The 19991-nt window shown below is 39.9% G+C and overlaps 1 non-coding gene across 1 annotated transcript; it reads right to left on the minus strand.

Moving 5' to 3' along the window:
• Nucleotides 1-14009: 14009 nt before the first annotated feature.
• Nucleotides 14010-14080, minus strand: Trnag-gcc. The gene has a single exon. It is a non-coding gene; the product is annotated as a tRNA-Gly (tRNA).
• Between the last annotated feature and the right edge of the window lie 5911 nt (nucleotides 14081-19991).

Raw genomic sequence — 19991 nt, forward strand, 5'->3', positions numbered from 1 at the left:
TTAACCTCATCACTTGTCTGACGTTTTATTCCTCATGGAGGATATGAATAACACAAACCTTCAAAATAACCATCAACCTTGGCATTTATGTACATCTAGTGGGCCCCACCTTCTATCAAACACCTAACTGCCTTTTTCTGTTCTCTCTAATACTTCTTGGGTTACATCACAATTTCTTCCCCTCTTTTTCTAGTCACCTCTCCTCCTTTACTTACTTTCCGTATTGTGTGTACCTACCTTGCTACTTTGGGTATGGACTTGTGAGAGCATCAAATAGAATGCATTGCAATATTTATTCTATTGTCATCTCCCTTGTGAGTTCAGCATCCTAAGATCAGCTTTCACTTCTGCACATAACCTCCTTGGTCTTCCTCTTTTACTGTTTCTGTTCACATAGATCTCCAAGCACTTCTTTACCAATCTGTCCTTACACACACACACACACACACACACACATTACATGGTGCAAATGAATGCAATCATCTCTCTTGAACACTACATCTGATTCTTCTTATACCTGGTTTTTGTCTGAGCTGGTCTGTACCCTGTTGTTCATGCTCATTAACACCAGATAACCAACAGAGCATGCTTGCTTCATATATTTTCAGCCATCACACATCCTCTGTGCTTAGTGTCCATGTCTCATTATCATACAACATTGCAGTTCAGAGCCAAGCATTATACAATCTATTCTTCGTTTAAAGAGAGGACTCCTTCCAGAGATGATAAAATAATCGGCTGATGGCAACTGAGACAAATTGCAAATGAGAAGAGAAGATAATCTCAAGAATTAAATATGATCCAACATTAACATATTTAGGGAAAGGCATTCTGATTTCTGGAGACAAAAAGGCAGCATGAACACTAATTGTCCTCCCTTATCTTCTGCTGACAGGACACGGACAGATACACAAAAAGAGTTGGGTGAACCAAAAAAAGATTAAAAGGAAACAAAAATGAGCTAAGAGAAAAAACTTAGTAGGGCCAGTGACATGTACTTGAACAACAAAGACAAATAAAAGCATATTAAATACAAGATAATCTTGATTCTTATCTTCCTTTCACATTTGGAGTGGGTCCTAAATGCCAAACCCTTTCGTTACCAACCCGGCTGAAACTGGCTCTGGCTCTTTAGTACAAATGTCTGGTTTTCAAAAGTTCTGAATTAAAACCTTCCACCAAACCTTAGTCACAATTTATGTCCCTAACTCTAGCTTAATGATAACGATGTTATTTTACTTAATTCTTTGTTATATTTAACATAATTGGAAGAAACACTGAGCATCTCAAAATAAATTCAGTAATGAGAGGGTTAAGCACGAAAGTGGTTAATGTGTTCAGCTCATAATGATAAAGTTGTTAGTTCAATTCCTGGACCAGGCACTTGATTTCACATTGATCCAGCCAACTCAGTATCACGCACTGCTGGTGAATCCCCTCTCCGGCCAAATGCCATATCCTTCATGTTCTGTTGGGTTAAGGGTGTGAATGTAAACAGATATCCTGGAAGGTGTCTGTGTTTGCTTGCAACTGTATAGACACCTAAAACAAATTAGTGATAACATGGTACATATGATCAAGCCATACCCACTCAAGAGTAATGGCTGGCTATATTATAATAATGATTCAAGAATAAAAGAATTCTTTCCTTTATACTGAAGTACCACCGTTCTTGAAACTATCACAGCATAAAAAAATAAATCTATGTTTATATTAGTAATACTATTTTTATTACTATTCTCTTTCTCTTTTACTTGTTTCAGTCATTTGACTGTGGCCATGCTGGAGCACTGCCTTTAATCGAGCAACTCGACCCCAGGACTTATTCTTTGTAAGCCCAGTACTTATTCTATCGGTCTCTTTTGCCGAACCGCTAAGTGACGGGGACGTAAACATACCAGCATCGGTTGTCAAGCAATGCTAGGGGGACACACAAACATACACACACACATATATATACATATATACGACAGGCTTCTTTCAGTTTCCGTCTACCAAATCCACTCACAAGGCTTTGGTCAGCCCGAGGCTATAGTAGAAGACACTTGCCCAAGGTGCCATGCAGTGGGACTGAAGCCGGAACCATGTGATTGGTAAACAAGATACTTACCACACAGCCACTTCTGCACCTATATACAATAAATAAATAAAAATAATATATAATTTATAGATACAACTGTTAAAAGATAATTCTGTCATGGCCGACTTTGCCTTTCACCCTTTGAGGGTTGATAAAGTACAGTTTTGCGCTGAGATAGATAGAATCGACTTATCCCTCCCCCAAAATTGTCGGCCTTGAGCCAAAATTTGAATTCAAAACATAAATGTATTAAGGGCTCACTCATTTACGGTTCCTTCTTTCATATCTTTTAGATACGGGGTGTAGGGATATTTGAGGATTCTTAAATATCAGTATATTACTCTCTTCAAAACAGTTAAAAGGTTGTTTTTTTAAAATTTAGGATGGAAGACATTCCAACCATAACCATCCCATCTTTTTATCTTTTTTCTTTAATACAGTTTGTCAATCAAATAATACTTTATTTTTTTTTAAAGTCGTAGAATGTGATGAGAGATTTGATTGTTATTTCTAGCAGGCGAGCCTCTGAGTTGATGCCGAGTGACATAAGGGACATAACTCTGTTACATCATAGTTGCTTGTTAAAACAAAGTATTTAATAGTAAAAATTATAATAAACAATCTTTTTTAAACAAGTTTCCTTCATTTACTTTCTTCGTTTCATTTAAATTTATCTAAGACACACCCTCGTATATTTTTCCTCGTTTGGCTTGTGGGCAGCTTAAACTCATGGGCCCCGGCTGATCCCTCCTCTCAGTGGGAATATAATTGCAGCGTGGAAGGTGTTTATAAGCCATTTAAGAAACACACAAAAACCGTTAGATTCACTTCAACATTTAAATTTAATTTGCCAAAATATTTTCATCGCGGTCTAAAAGCGACGAAAATATTTTGGCAAATTAAATTTAAATGTTGAAGTGAATCTAACGGTTTTTGTGTGTTTCTTAAATGGCTTATAAACACCTTCCACGCTGCAATTGTTTTCGTTCCAGCACACGATCTCAGATCAGGTCACATGCTATGCAAGTACATCTCCGTAATAAACCTCCCCCACACGCACACATACAGTTACGCGCACACACACATCGTGTCTCATACAGTAACGCGCGCACATACACACGCAGTCTCATAGTTATGCGTACGCACACAAACACACACACACACACACACACACACTCACAGATGTCAGCAGACAACCAGCGTCATATTTTACATTTCTTTATTTTTTATTGGAACACTAACGTTGAGGAAGGAGGAAGACATAGCGACTAATTATAGCGGACTGACATGTCAGTCTTTCCAAACCAATTTTATTTATATAGATTTATTAATTCAGTTTAAAAACTTAGTGTCCGTGCTTCCTTAATTATAAACTCTGAAAGAAAAGATACTAAAATGCCACACACATAAATATAATCACAGATAAATTATGCATTAACAAAAGTTGAATCGATAGGTCCTCAATCAGGAATCGAAACCGAAACCGATTTGCTGTGTTGGCTAAGTAGTAGTAGTAGAAGCACACATCTAATTCACAAACAATAATTATATTTCGTTTATATATTTGTTTTGCAAGATTCCTGATGTGAAATCGTGTGTTGAAACAGATATTCCTATATTTGAGGGTGGTCATATTTTACCAGATAAACAAATGCACGATATACGTAGGTCTTCACTTCAGCTTTATTATTCTTATTTTAGTGTCCTTAGCTCTAAAATAATAATAATAATAATAATAATAAAGCTGAAGTGAAGACTAAGCATATAGTGGGTGTGTTTAATTGACAAAAATATGAACATCTCCAAATATAACTTGCAATCGACATGCTACAAGTTTTATTTACTACGTTTCACTGTTAAACCGACATCGCATTAATGTTCGATTTGTTTTGAAAATATGAACTCATAGAAAAGTGGAGAGTAAATAAATATATTATATTTCTCAGAAAAATTTAGAAAAGAAAAAAAGGTTGGAGTTCAATTATATCGAACGAGCTGCCAGCCGACGACTATTCACAGGCGCGATCCCACTACTGCTCGACACGGGGCCTTTTGCCTGCTGCGTTTCCGCCCTGGGCCGAAGCGACCCTCCTTAGACAACCTGGTCCTGATGAGCTCCCTCTCCAGCACCATATTGATGCCGAGCTTAGCGCGGACACCCGATCGCCATAGAAGACCGACTACCAGGACTCCCATCCTCAAACCGGTCAACCAACCAAGCCTCCGAGTAGCTGGATTACAGGAGCGCGCCACAACTCCCGGCAATGGCAACTGTGCGAATTTAATTACTTAAACCTATAGCAACATTATACGGAGAATTTGTTGTCTCTCTCTCTTTTTTTTTTTTTTTAATATTCATATTTAATTTTATTGCTCGAAAGTTTTAAGAATAATCGAAAATACAAGAAAAATAATTTATTTTTGACTCCACTCTTATCGTTTTAATCTCGTTCTCGAAAACATGTTCAGTAAGCAGGGGAGATAATTGTTACTCATTGCATCACTAAAGCAGATAGGAACTCCTTCTTGCCATTACACTTCCTTATTGCGCTGCTCTCCCTGATAGCATAAGGTGAAAATTAAGGCCTACCTGTGAGTTTATCAAATCCATGGTGAGAATAAATCACCTTCTTTATATGGATGACCTCAAGCTGTATTTAAACAAAGAGACAGACATAGACTCTGTGATCTAGACAGTAAGAGTATTCAGTGGGGCTAAATAAATGCACGGTCCTAATAATGAAAAGAGGTAAACTCTAATGGCATAAAATTTACACAAGACATCATAAGAATATTGTGGAATAATGAGGAGTACCAATATCTAGGAGTGCAGCAATCATACTGAGTTCAAATTTTCAGCATGGTCTTTCACGATTTTATCTCTGGTCGGTTAACCTGAATTTCCCGATCAGTCTGAACACTGAAATTACAAAAGAATGGTAACTTCAGTCTTCTGGTGTTTAACGTTCCTACCAATCCTTTTTGTGGGGGAAGTTGGATGTGCGGTTTATTGATCTATGTATGTACTGAGCTGCCCCTGTCATGGATAGATAGATGTATTTATATTTGTGTATGTATGTGTATAGACATGTATATTTGTGTATACACATACACAAATACATATACAATACTTACATACACAAATATACATACATATACCCATAAACATATAATACACTCACACAAAATACATGAGCAAAAGCGATTCAGCTGAAAAAAAATTAAAGAAATAATTCTTTTTTATGGAAATTACCGAAAAAGTACTTTCACTTTTCGTGTATGGTTATCGAAAGATAGCCAAAAAATTTGTTTTACTTAAATCCCAGCAATGGACCACCACCGTTGGGCTAAACAAAACACATTTGTTACTTTCGCATCATCATTCTATAAAATGTGTTTATGGAGAGAAATATAAGGCAACTGCTGCAGTGTTATCTACACTAGAGATATGGCAGATGTCGGTAAATTGGAAAATGAAATCCAAGTGCCTGGTTTCCCGCGGAGAGTGCTTGTCAGGCTTCGAGAGAAGGGCAAAGGTGAACGGACGATGGTCCGTAAAAATCGTGAATTGGCGTCCCTCGAGTGTGTGTCGGAAATGTTTGACTGCTAAATATATAGCTAATAGCTCCCGCCCGAAAGTGCTGCAGCGAGTTTCTGTTGGTTTAAGCTGCCGAGAGAGAAAAAAAAAAAAAAAGAGGCTGGATTTGTTGCTGGTGAAATTGTTGTAACACGGCGCCCATGGCAGTGTTGGATGCATCCACTACAAGAGATGGCTGAGCGCTCGCGACAGGGTGGGGAAGATGCGATGCCTGAGCGAGTTGCTACTTTGCTGTGTTGAAGGAGTCGAGTTTGGTGGTGTTCAACGCTATCGACTCGTTCCTCTTTTTCCTATTCCGAAGGAGCGTGTTTAGTGGATATAGGATTTCAGCTGAATGAGGAACAAAGCGCCGATAGAAGATAAATAGTCTCAAGAAATGTCGGAGCTGACGTAATGAGGTGGGTGGAGGTAACTCCTGCAAAGCCTTCACCTTGTCAGGCAGTGGCGAAAAGCTTTTGGGCTGATGACGTGACCTAGGAAGGTCAAAGACGATGCGCCGCAAACACATTTGGTAGGGTTGATCCGCACTTGGTAAGTCTTGAACCGCTCGAACAGCTGATGTACACGATGGAGATGTTCCTTGGGTAAGGTGCTAGCAAGCAAGATGTCGCTGATGTACGCATAGAAGAAGCCTAAATCTGGGGCAACTTTGTCTCTCTGAACCTCTGAAATGTGCTGACTGAATTCCGTAAACCAAATGGCATAGTTAGGAATTCGAAGGCGCCAAACGGTGTGGTTACAGCAGTCTTTGGAATATCCTCTAGATTCACAGGAATCTGATGGTATGTCTTAACCAAGCCCAGTTTGGTGTATACTCTGCAGTTGTAGGAATATTACGCAAAATCCTGATGGGGTGGAGGGGTATTGTGTACTTGTCTGGCACCGCGATGGAGTTTAATCTCCTGTAGTCACCAGTGGGCCACCAGTCCTCGGAACGCTTTGGAACCATGTGCAAGGGCGACGCCCAGGGGCCATTAGAGGGGAAGATGAAGCCTAACTGGAGCATGTATTTAAAATCCACGTTGACCTTCTCCGAGAAAAAACCAGAGTACCTTTAGTTTAGATGAAACGGGTGGTGGTGTGAGTTGGAACAGCAGTAAAAAATTAGGTTAGTCAGCTGCGGATGTAAGTTTAAGAGAGCATGGTATGGGTCGTCTGTGGCATCAATGAAAAAGACTGGACTAACCGCAGGGGTTAGTGGCCTTTTACCTGGGACAGATAGTTCTGTGGTCACGTCCCACAAGCCGAGTGCGCATGTCCACAAACAGGTGGAAGTGGTGCAAAATGTTTGCACTTAATATTGGATGAGGGAGATCTGCGACTGTAAAAATCCACTTGAAGTCACGTCGCAGATCTAAATCCAACAAACGAGATATCTGGCCGAAAGTTGGAATCGGTGAATGATTCACCGCCTGTAGAGTCACTGGTGATAACAGCGGTTCATCCACGAGGAGTTTTAACGGCCAGATACATGCACCGGTATCTACGAGGCAGCGGGCATGGGATATCCGGTCTGTTATGAAAAATGCACGGTTGGCCGCTGGCTGCTGCAGAGAATGTGCCGTGCTCAATTCTCTGGTTGGTCGTTTTCCTGTCGAGAAATAGTACAGAGTTGGGGACATTTACGTGCTGAAGCTCCGAACTTGGCATAGTACCAGCGTATGTATGATTGAGCAGAGGACGTTCTGAGTTCAAATTCCGCCGAGGTCGACTTTGCCTTTCATCCTTTCGAGGTCGATTAAATAAGTACTAGTTACGTACTGGGGGGGTCGATGTAATCGATTTAATCCCTTTGTTTGTCCCTTCTAGGTTTAGCCCCCTGTAGGCAATAAAGAAATAAATATTAGCAGATTAACCAGATCTCACGCCAATACAGTTGCCACGCCCAGAGATAATAACCAGTCCGGGATCAGCGTCACAGAGAACGTCACCGAAGTACCCGGTACCACCGCCACAGATAATGAACAAACCATAGACACAGATAGAGTGACCAGGTCCGCAACGTATGTTACCACCAGTACAATCGCCGAACCTAGAAATGATGACCAATGCGGGACCAACGACTTGGAGGAGGTATCCACCGTTCTCAGTACTATCACCACAGATGATGACCAAATAATTGTCTTCGACACCGATGGGTTGACCGGTCCCGCACCATTTGTTACCAGGGGTGCGAAAGGGCCACATCTGGATCTTTTCCTTTTGAACGGCACTTTGTAACATAATTTCTAGGTAACTAAAAAGTTTTAAACTTCGTATACTGGTAGAATGTGTTTATGAAACATCATTTTCTCTTGGTTTTATTAAGAAAATTCTATAGTTTGTAAGATATTTCGTCTGAAATTTCGAGCATTTCGTCAATTTTAACCAATCGATTACCTCCATTGAGCTAAAATCATTTGCTGCGTCTAAAACTGAGACAACATCCTGTCACTAACCCTAAAGCTCCCCCTAACCCTAACCCTAAATTTTTTTCTTCTTAATTAATTTAATTGTTACGCGTGTAAAAAGAACGAAAGCAATGGAAAATAATTTGAACAATTAACAAACAAAATAATTCTATAATTTTATACACACGCTTTCCGTACGTAAACGTGTGTATAAAATTATAGAATTATTAGACGCAGCAAATGATTTTAGCTCAATTAGAGGCGATTCATTGGTTAAAATTCGAAAAATTAAACTACGTTAAACAAACGAATTACAATTTTATCAAGAAAGCCAATAGAAAAAAATGTTTTATTTTGACACATTCTACCAGTATACGAAGTTTCAAAGTGTTTATTTAACTAGAGATTGTGTGCCGTTCAAAAGGAAAAGATCCCCACATCTCATATTTGTAAATATATTGGATCTGCGAATACTTCTTTCAAGTGACATTTTCCTAACCACCAGTCATCCACCAGAGTCCTAGAAAGTCGGTTTGTCACGTCCCTGGCCCGCCATGTGTAGCACCTCAAAGACCAAGGGACCCCATGTGATATCAAAGGGAAATTAATTCATCATACGGGCCCATATATTAATAGAAGTGGCCGTTGCAAGATCTGCATCGCGGAGAAAGCCAATATTCTTAAGGACTATACGAAACCTGGCACATTAAATAGTCGTAAAGAAGTTGTTTGTTTTAATGTTTCCACTTCAAGAGCTATTTACTGGAAAGTTGGATCTTCCTGTTTGCTGGTTAAACCTCTTTGGGTCTTAAGTTGTATTTTCTCCCGCTGCTTCAGGGAAGATAACCCGTTTTCATTAACGAAGTTTTGTCAGTGAACAGGTCGCGGTCTGAAAGCGACGAAAATATTTTGATAAATTAAATTTAAATGTTGAAGTGAATCTAACGGTTTTTGTGTGTTTCTTAAATGGCTTATAAATACCTTTCACGCTGCAATTGTTTCTCCACCCACCCACCCACCCACCCATCCATCCATCCATCCATCCATCCATCCATCCATCCATCCACCCACCCATACCCATCCACCCACCCATCCATGCATCCATCCACCCACCCATCTATGATAGCAGTCGAATAATACTCTTGACGTAGCTTTTTTTTTATCGCAGTCGGCGTCTTCCAAGCAGTCCCTCCAATTCAGTTTTAATCGAAATCAAATTTACTCGTTTGAATTATGTTTGACTACTGATAAGCTACATTTAGACATAAAATACTAAAATCTGGTACAGTAGAACAAAAGTTAAGCGAAAAAATGTATAGACCAAACTGATTGACTGACGGGTAGTAACACCCGACATCGGCGCTTTGAATCCACGCCATTCTTTTAATTTTGATTAAAAATTATTATAGTGATATTAATATGAAAGAGAAATGTTAAAGGAATATATTGGTGAGGTTTCGTAAAATGTTATCGATTAGAAAAAAAGATATTTAATTTTAATTCTCAATTCTTTTTTCAATTTTTGCGTGATATTAAAGGGACACTACTCATATTGAAACAACTATTTCTTAGGCGCACAACAAAAGCTGAAAGACAAAACAAATCGAAAGAAAGAGTTCTAATATTTATTTTCATTAGCCTAAATAATTTTTTGAAAGAAATGAAATTTTTTTGCTTTTTTTTTTTTTTAAAGTCCATTTTTGAATAAATCATTTTAATAACAAGATTATTTAATAAAATATTTTAATATTGTTTTTTTTTTTATTTTTGTCTCTGAGTAGTACAGAATCATGTAGTCGGGCTGTTCTGAAAAGACAAATGACTAAGATTCAAATATTTTAACTGTCAATTTTCACTAATTTAAAATTTCCAAACATGGAGTTAATTATTTGCATGCTAAAAATGACTTTATTTATAATTTATTTATTAATTTAATAGTAAATATAATATGATTAAAATTTTTATTGCCTTCACCGTTTTACAAAATCAAACAAGAAAACTGGGCAAAACAGAGAACACAATTGGAAAAATTAAAAAGAAGAAAGAGAAAAAAGGATAAAAACAAAACAAAAACAATTCATCACCTTGGGTCGAAAAGTTGGGGCCGCTGGAAAACCTTTCTAATGGCTATTGAGACACGCCGCACGCTTGTAGCGTTGTCGCGGATGATGCCGAGGATGATGTGCTGGAACAGCTAAGCACCTCACGAGCCTCGCCAGCTACTACTGCAAGGTGAGTTACTAGTAAAGACAGGAATCTCGCAGTAGGTGGCCCGACCCCACAAAACGTCTCGAACGCAACAGGATGGAAAATGTAGTTGACCGACAGATTGCGGATTTTGTTTCGCTCGGCCGCAGAAGCTGTGGATCTCGCCCTGACCACAGCATCCAGGATGTGAGAAGAAGAAAAGGAGTTGCTAACCGTGACATCCCAGACAAGGCATCTGCCTTGCGACCAGGGCACAGGGTGAGGCCATCAGGTCTCTTCCCATAACATCTGGACAATCCAGATGGTTCCAAGATGGAGGGGTTGTTTGTCACGGCCAAGCTCCTCTTGAGTGTCAGGTTCAACTTCGTATGACGCGTGAAACGACCAGCATTCAGGCGGCAAGAAAGGCCATGGAGGTCTGTGGAGTCGAGGAGCCTGCTACAATAACAGATCAAACCCATGCATACGTCAGTTCCCGCTCTGAGGGTAATGGAGACACGAAGTTCGTCCAAGCTGAGTAGGCCACCAACATTAGCCACAGGGATGGCATCAATTTAGTCACCTGAGTATTTGGCGCTAGCAGATAGTAAGCGGCACCTTGAAAACTGGTCCAACTGGATAAAGAAGGAGTCGAAGGTGACCTTCGAAATTACGTTGTCCCAAGCTCTCTGACTTCGACAGTCCTCCACCTTCTCAGGAGCAGACAAGCCCAATTCCGTCCAGTGTTGGAGGGCTTCATCTAACTCCCTGTTGGAACAGGTCTATGTTGGAGATGAGAGGATGTTTCTCACTAGGGTGGAGGAAAGGAAGTAGGGGAGAGAGAGGGACGAACACTTACGAAGACCAAGACCTCCAAATCCCTTGAGCAATGTAGCCTGATCGCGGGACGTTGGAGAGAGTCTGACAGTGACTAAGCATTCGAATCTCTCAAAGATTAGGTTGTAGAAGTGTTGGAGGCACGATGGGAATCGGTAAGATGAGCAAATCCTGAGTAAATATAGAAGCTTAAGGATCAAGAGGTAATTCCTAAGTATGAAAAAACCTTGATCAGGTTCGATAGCTTCAATATTTTTCAGCAATTGCTCAATGGCAGCCATCTTCGGCTGGAAGATGGACTCAAAGGCAAGGTCAGTGATTGGGGAACCTAGGGAGCACCAAGCCGACGTGGGAGGAACTGCGATGGAAGGGTAGGACTCTGCAAAAAGGTCAATAGTTGGTTGATGTTGAGAAGCCGGGTGGTTGAGGATCCAGAGCTCACATTTGGAGCTGTTTACTTGGAGACCCCGGCGACCAAGCTCCCCAACCATCATGTTAGCAATTGCGAGAACCCTGACAAGGAGGGCAAATTGACATAGTCTATGGTAGCGTGGGTGGCAGCTTCAAATCACAATATGGTGCCCATTCCTAGCTGGGTTGAGGAAAATTCCTCCTCCAGTAAGTTAGAGACCGATTGTAAACACACCTTTACAGTGAGACGGCGAAGGCTGCAGCCGACCATAATGGGGCGCAGATCTCCATTGGGTTTGGTGAGCCCAAATAATTTTGCACCGAAGAATAATGGGCGGATATAAGGGAGGACGTTCGCTGAAGAGAACTGGTTCACAAACTGAGTCAAATTCTCAAAGAGCTCAAGTCCGGCGTCATCGGCCGATACAGAGATACCATCCATGAGGTGTTGAGGCTGAGGGCCATCAATTCCCGCACTTGACCCAGCAGGAAAGAATGAAATTGCCTTTCTGATGTTGTCAGAGATGAAAACCGGTCTCAAGTATTCTGGGGGATCGGGCCTGTTTAGTTGATTATCAGGTGCCGGTGGGTGCTTCTCTTTCAGACGTCTAAGAAGCTCAAAGTTACACGGAGCGGAGGAGGATAGAGAAAAGAGGAGACGGCCAACCACTTTTATGTCGAATTCGCTGAATTTAGCATTGACTGCGCGCTTAAGGTTTATCGGTTGCCTGTCGGTAGGCACCGTGCTCAATGTTAAATTGAGGTGAAAAGTGGTCGTGGTGGACTCAAGTAGCTGGAACTATCGCTTGAGTGAGGATGTAGGGGAGTTCGATTTCACATCGTGTACGTGGAGAGAGATGCGGTGGGGAGAAACAGTTTCTGCCAGTAGGACGCTTTGCTGGATAAACATACGTTTTTCAACAAGCTGGAGAGCGCGCGGGCAAAGCTATTCCGAGCTCCCTTAGGGATCCGGTTAACAAGCTTCGATTTAGATAAAACATGGAAGGCTGCAGCAAAGTCCTCAGTGGAGAGCTGGTTGTCGGAGTGCGTCGGAGCTGAAGTGGCACTCACTGTAGGTTCAGTACGGAGGACTTTCGGCTTGAGCCTTGGTGATGCGGACTCAACTCCTGTTGGGTTAATTCCGTTCGGAACCCGTGGTGGAGAGAGGTACCGAAGTTGGTGGAGAATGAGAGGTCAGAGGTTGATCCATTATCACATAGTCCCCCCCCGGCAGGTCTCTTGGTCGTTCGACGCTTGCCTCCGTCTCCAAGAATCGATAGCTTTAAAATATTGCTGCTAAAATTAAAAAGTACTTCTTAGGAACTTTTTTCATATTTTTTAAAAATGCAATTAATTTCACTTTTCCTCTTTTTTTAATTCTATTTTTTGTACTCGATGAATTGATAAAAGATTTTAAATTTTAGCAGCAACATTTTAAGCTCTAATTTTAATACATACATACATACATACATACATACATACATACATACATACATACATACACACACGCACGCACGCACACACACGCGCGCGCATATATAATTGAAATTCGGTTGAATTAGGTACTTAAGTTGAAGCACCAAGTCAGAGTCCGGTATTATCCGCACAGCTCAAAGTAAGGTGAATAAAGTCAAAATAAGCAACAGGATATCAAGTAATGATGCAGTACGACCGTTTCAAGCGACTCCATTTCATTGAACAATTTAAATGCAATGTCATCTTCAGCTGCACAAATGAATAAATGGAATTCTAACCAGTTGGTCACATTAATATAATTTTTCTCAAATACTTTAAGAAGATGGAAAAAATTCATGTTTTCGCTATTGTAGCTAAGAATAGACTACACTTCCAAGAATCGCATGAAGCCCATTGGAGTCATAGTGTTGTAAAGGATTGTAATTAATTTCTAATTCATTTGTCTCTTTATTAACTACTAAATCTAAGACTAGATGACTGTGTCTGTTTTGAATAAAAGACAAGAGTGAGTTGACAGCTCATGGCTAGGTGTGGTCATAAATATTGTCATATGTATCCCTTTCCCTCAGGGAGGAAAGAAGACATTAGGGGTAGCCAATTGGATATAAAGTAACTGTCTATAAAAAGAGGTTGGGTAGGGAAAGACTTAAAATCACGATGTTAATTACCAGTTAAAGAGGCAAACGCTAAGAAACCTAAGATGTTAATACAGAGGGAATTTTATTTTGGGGCTCTATGGATGATTGTTTATAAACAAAATCGTTATTCTGTATAAAAAATCTAAGATTTTCAAAAATGTTATCATAACCAAAATAGGTGAAATGTGTGTATACATCAATTATAAACATCAAAAAGTAAAGATTACACAGAATCAGTTCAATATTCAACCCTCAAATCGTACACTACGTTTGAACATGAAAAGTACATTGGCCAATGTAATACAGGATATAAAAGAAAGTGACAGACATAGTTTATTATAGCTAGAGCACCTTTAATCAAAATTATCTATTTGCGAAAAAAAAAATATCTGTGCATCGGCCGGGAATCGAACCCGGGCCGCCCGCGTGGCAGGCGAGCATTCTACCACTGAACCACCGATGCTCACAGAATAAAATTGCTTATTTAAGTGATACATTATTTATAAATGAATTCTTAGTTTAGAACTAAACATTTGAATAAACCAACTAACAAACAAACAAACAAACAAATAAATGAATGAATGAATATATAAATAAATATTTGATAAACATATTTAGAACCCAAAAGAAAGTAATGATTTCATTGCATCAAAGAGCAACAAGACCTGGTCCGCACGACGCATGGCAGCGGGCATTCCACCACTGAACTATTCATGCATATGTCTTCCAATAATCGTTTCTACTTTAGGTACAAAGCCTTAAATTTTAAGAGTCGGGTACGAGTCGACAAAATCGACCCCATTACTTGACAAATATTCTATTTTATCATCTCCAGAGGAATGCTAGATACAATTTCCCCTATGTTAAGATTCTGCTTACTAATGAATTTTCGCTAAAAAGTTTTGTAGTCATTTGCTTTTCAAAAGATGAACATTTTTTTGACTGCAGCGATTGGATGTCGGCTGTGAACGTTGTTGCTTCAGCCGTAAAATATTTACTGTAGATTACTTTTAGATTTCTTCATGATGCTTGGCTTATTCTTCACAGCCCAAGAACAGCTTTACAGTCATCTCTTAACTCTCCTTAAGTATTTAATGATGATGAGAAAGGGAGTAAGTTTTTCTATTTTCCGTATAGTAGTGTTTACTTTGGTGTTGTATAATGTTTACTTATAAGGAGCGGGTGTGACTGTGTGGTAAAAAGTTTACTTCCCGAGCACATGATTCCGGCCGGATTCAGTCCCACCGTCTTTTTCTATAGCCGCGGGCCGACTAAAGCCTTGTGGGTGGTTTTGGTAGACGGAAACCGAAAGAAGCTGGTGTATGTGTGTGTGTGTGTTTGTCCCCATCCCCACCGCTTTACAACCGGTTTTGGTATGTTTACGTCCCTGTAAATTAGCGGTTCAGATCGATAGAATATGAACCAGACTTTAAAAAATAAATAAGTACTGGGGTTGTTTCAGTGGACAAAAAAAAAAAAAAGTCAGGTTGGTGCCCCAGCATGGTCGCCGTCTAATGACTGAAACAGTAAAAGAGATAACAGATGAAGGAGATACTCCTGTGTGATTTCTGTTTCCCACTTCTGACTACCGGTCGCCAGCGGTTTGTTGTCGTGTTCAACAGTCCTGTTTGATATCATTTAGTCTCAGGACAAAGGGCTTAAACACTTGCCGATGCTGTTAGGGGCACTAGCGTAGCTAGAGTGTGTACCGCCCCGGACCCCACAAAAAACACATATTGTCTATAGCAGACCCCAAAGTGGGACCCCTTTAAAAGTGCCGCCCGGGGCGATGCGCCCTTACCGCCCCCTAGCTACGCTTGTGGTTGGGGGCACTAGCGTAGCTGGAAAGGCGGTCCGCTCCGGGCGGGACTTTTAAAGGGGCGGTACTTTTCACCCTGTTGTATCCTATTGCTGTAGGTAATGTGTTTTTGCTGGGTTCGGGGGCGGCAAATGGATGGGCGGCACACATCCTAGCTACACTAGTGGTTGGAGGTTACATAATTGGAGATGTTAGGTGGGTGATTACATTTTGTGTGATTATTTGAAATGGTGTTTACCTATTTTTAAAGGCTCACATAACCTGACATCAAGTTGACCATAAGGGCCAGAATGTTTACATTTGTCCGTAGCTTCGATTGCCACTGTATGCACGTGCGCGCGTATGCATATGTATGAGTACTTGTGTGGGGTTACATGTATGTGTGTATGTATGTATGTATGTATGTATGTATGTATGTATGTATGTATGTGTGTATGTATGTATGTATGTGTGTATCTATGTACGTATGTGTGTATGTATGTGTACGCGCGCGCACGTCCATCTGTACGTGTGTGTGTGTGAATGTGTGTGTGTGTATGTGTATGTGTGTATGTAGGCGTAGGAGTGGCTGTGTGGTAAGTAGCTTGCTTACGAACCACATTGTTCCGGGTTCAGTCCCACTGCGTTGCACCTTGAGCAAGTGTCTTCTACTCTAGCCTCAGGCTGACCAAAGCCTTGTGAGTGAATTTGGTAGACGGAAACTGAAAGAAGTCCGTCGTATATATGTGTGTGTATGTATATATATATATATATATATATATATATATATATATAAGTATGTGTTTGTGTGTCTGTGTTTGTCCTCCCAACATCGTTTGACAACCGATGCTGGTGTGTTTACGTCCCCGTAACTTAGCAGTTCGGCAATAGAGACCGATAGGATAAGTACTAGGCTTACAAAGAATAAGTCCTGCAGTCGATTTGCTCGACTAAAGGTGGTGCTCCAGCATGACCACAGTCAAATCACTGAAACAAGTAAAAGAGTAAAAGAGTATATATATAAACAATTGCAGCGTGGAAGGTGTTTATAAGCTATTTAAAGACACACAAAAACCCTTAGATTCACTTCAACATTTAAATTTAATTTGCCAAAATATTTTCGTCGCTTTGAGACGAAAATATGTAAAAGTGTGTATATATGTATCTGTATTTGTAACTTAACCTTATGAACTGTCTACACTCTCTGACGAAGCCCAGAGGCACACCCACGTACCTTAATCTTATCTACCAAATACTTCAGTTTACTGAAGGGATGGAAGTAGAGTGGGGTACTTTCACCTCTTGGCTGAAACAGCTGTAAGATACTATCCTACTTTCCATGCTCTACCTTATATATTTTAATAATTACTGGTATTTTTATATATGTAAAGCATAATATGTTATACATGTATGTATATTGTTATAATTGTTTTTTTTTTAATAAATAAATAGACATAATATAATGTCTAAAAGTTGATGAATGCCACCTCTTGATCCCCTCCATTTTCTTATTGCTGTATAAATTAAGGGTAAAACAACTTTTTACCCTCACCCATTTATTACATTCAGTTGTGTAATTGCCATGCAATGAAAAAACACTTGTATTAATAATTGGGCGTTCTCCCAGTAGTATATTGGATAGATATTATCTCTTGGATGGATTCACAACTTCTAACTCTCTTGGAATTATATATATATGTTTGTGTCTGTTTGTCCCCACCACCATCGCTTGACAACAGATGTTGGTGTGTTTACGTCCCCGTAACTTAGTGGTTCGGCAAAAGAGACCGACAAGTTAAGTGCTATGCTTACAAAGAATAAGCCCTGGAGTCGATTTGTTCGACTGAGGGCGGTGCTCCAGCATGGCCGCAGTCATGTGACTGAAACAAATATAATGATAAAAGAATAAAAGAATATATATATATATATATATAATATATATATATATATATATATATATATATATATATATATATATATATATATATATATATATATATAGAGAGAGAGAGAGAGAGAGAGAGAGAGAGAGAGAGGCTGGGCAAAATAATGGAAACACCTTGCATCATAGCATCATAATTTTGAAATATTTATAAAACCATCAAAAGCTTGTTTATCTTTATGTTTTTTTATTTATTATTAGTGTTGCTTAATATGTTTTGCTAAAATTACTGTTTCTTTTCAGATATCACCAAAAAAAGGTAATTAAAATTCATTAAAATGACAGAACTGTTGGACTTTCAAAGAGGTCAAATTGTTGGTGCTCGTATGGCAGGCGCTAGCGTAAAGAAAAGGAGAGAGTTGAAAGTGGCACCTGAACGCAGATTGTCCCATACTCTCTATTTCCATCTATCCTCCACTATAACCGGAACCGGCAAACCCAGCTCTTTCCACTGTGATAGAGTTTCATCAACCTCCCTGTTGGAATTAGTCCATGCTAGGGAGAAGAGGATGTTGCCTACCAAAAGAGAGCAAGTGTGGATAGAGGTGTAGTGAATCTTGCATGCATGAAGTGGATTCGATCCACCATACCCAAATTTAAATTAACACTGCAACAGAACTTTTCCCACGATGGAACAATGGTTTTTTTCTGTGACAGCAGTTTTACATTTTCCAGATGCCTTTAGCTAGGCCGAAATAATGTCTTCACCACTTGACCCTTTCTAACCTCTTCTACTTCACCAAAAGCTAGAATAGAGATAACAAGACCGCCAACTAAATCTATTGTTCTCAATGATATATCTATCATTCTGGATAGTTATAAAAGCAAGAACACCCCAAGCAAAAATCAGTTAGTCACAGTCGGTGACGACTCAACGAGTCCAGTCACATGGTGACGACTCAACGAAGCCTGGCTAACCAGCTAGAACATTGGTCAGTAAATGAAGTTTACTGTCAGCAACTGTGAGACAACGTCCTACAACTCTCACTAGCTCTAATTCTGTTCTCTTACAACATCATTCTATCTCTCTCTGCAATTACTACTAAACACTGAAGAGGGCACAAACACAAACTTTACTTCGCATGCTTTTTGGATTTATCATAACCTGCTCGTCGAGGCAAGGTATTGTAACGTAACGGTAAATAAATATTTCCTTAAAACTTCATGCATTGTTCATCTTTCACATCTTACAACATGCAATTAAAGCAACTAATTTTTATCGTTACAACTGCTCACTCTGACATTTCATAATATTGATTACCAATCAGTTTCTCCTGCTACAATTGGTGACCCTCGACTTTAAAACTAAAAACTTTATCGTTACAATTATTTACCCGTTACAGAGGGAAGAAAACGGGGAAGAGATAAAGACGAGCAAACCTAGACCCCCAAACCGTTTGGGCAATGCAACTTAGTCGCGGGAATCTGGGGTGAGTTTGACATATTGATCAAGCATTTGAATTTCTGAAGATTAAATCATCAAAGTATTGGAGGAACGGCAGGAATCTGTAAGAGGGACTATCTCTGAGAAAATACAATAGCTTAGGATTTGACAAGTAATTCTTAAGTATAAAAAAACCTTGGTGGGGATCAATTACTTCAAAGTTTTTAAAAAGTTGTTCGAGGTTAGGCATTTTGGATCTAAATATGGATTCGAAAGCTTGGTCAGTTGTAGAGAAGACCGTACGTTAAGGAGATGGTGACAGAATGTCTCCTTTTAAACGCCGCACGATCGCCTTACAAAAGAAGCCAAAATAAGTGCCAAAAGGAATAAAGAGAGGAACACAACCGTATAATGTATAAGAGAAAAGACTTTATTTACAGATGTGTTCATGTGGAGCAGAGTGTTTATCTATGAGTGCGACGTAAGTGTGTGTCTGTGCGTTCGTTCTGAGTACAAACAATGGTGTATTCGTGACAGCGACATTAGTGTGTGTCTGTGTGTTTGTGAGTGCGTTATAAGTGTGTACATAATAATAAAGAACAATAGAAAATGAGTCTCTCAGGATACAAAATGAATGTTCTGACAAGATGTTGATAAATACCAGTTCGGTGTAAGACACACCATAGCAGTTAGTTCTGTAACAGAGAGGCTGGTGGTCACAAGTGCAGAGCCGGTTACTACGCGTGTAGAAGTTGAGGCTCGATGCTGTGCCGAGTTACTTTGGTACAGAAAGTTCTCGCAGGTAGACTGGAGCTGTTAACCTTGGTGAGTATTCACAACAGCGTGAAGTTAAACCTGAACGATGTTGGTTGGTGTGTACGTAGACATGTTGGTGATGTCGATAAGCTTAGGGCGACGGTGGTGATGACGGTGTTAAGGTGAAGTCGACGATGGTGATGGCGACGGTGATGGAAAAGGTATTGGTGTCGTCACTGGCTGTCGCAGGAACATGGCTATCTCGCTCGAACCGGTTGGTCTAGGACCTGGATGCTCTGTGGTCAATGGTCAAAGACCAAAGACGAAAATGGTTTGTCATGACTGCCTTATAAAGAAATGAGTGCGCTCCAGAGAAGAACCTAGAAGACTGTTTCACGGGACCTTTTCTGAAGGTTGTGATTGGTTGGTTTACACATTGGCGCAAAATAAAGCAAGAGATAAAACTGCACCAAAACCAACCAATCAGGGTAACG

The sequence above is a fragment of the Octopus sinensis genome, linkage group LG5 (assembly GCF_006345805.1).
Source record: "Octopus sinensis linkage group LG5, ASM634580v1, whole genome shotgun sequence".
NCBI classification, from domain to species: Eukaryota; Metazoa; Mollusca; class Cephalopoda; order Octopoda; family Octopodidae; genus Octopus; species Octopus sinensis.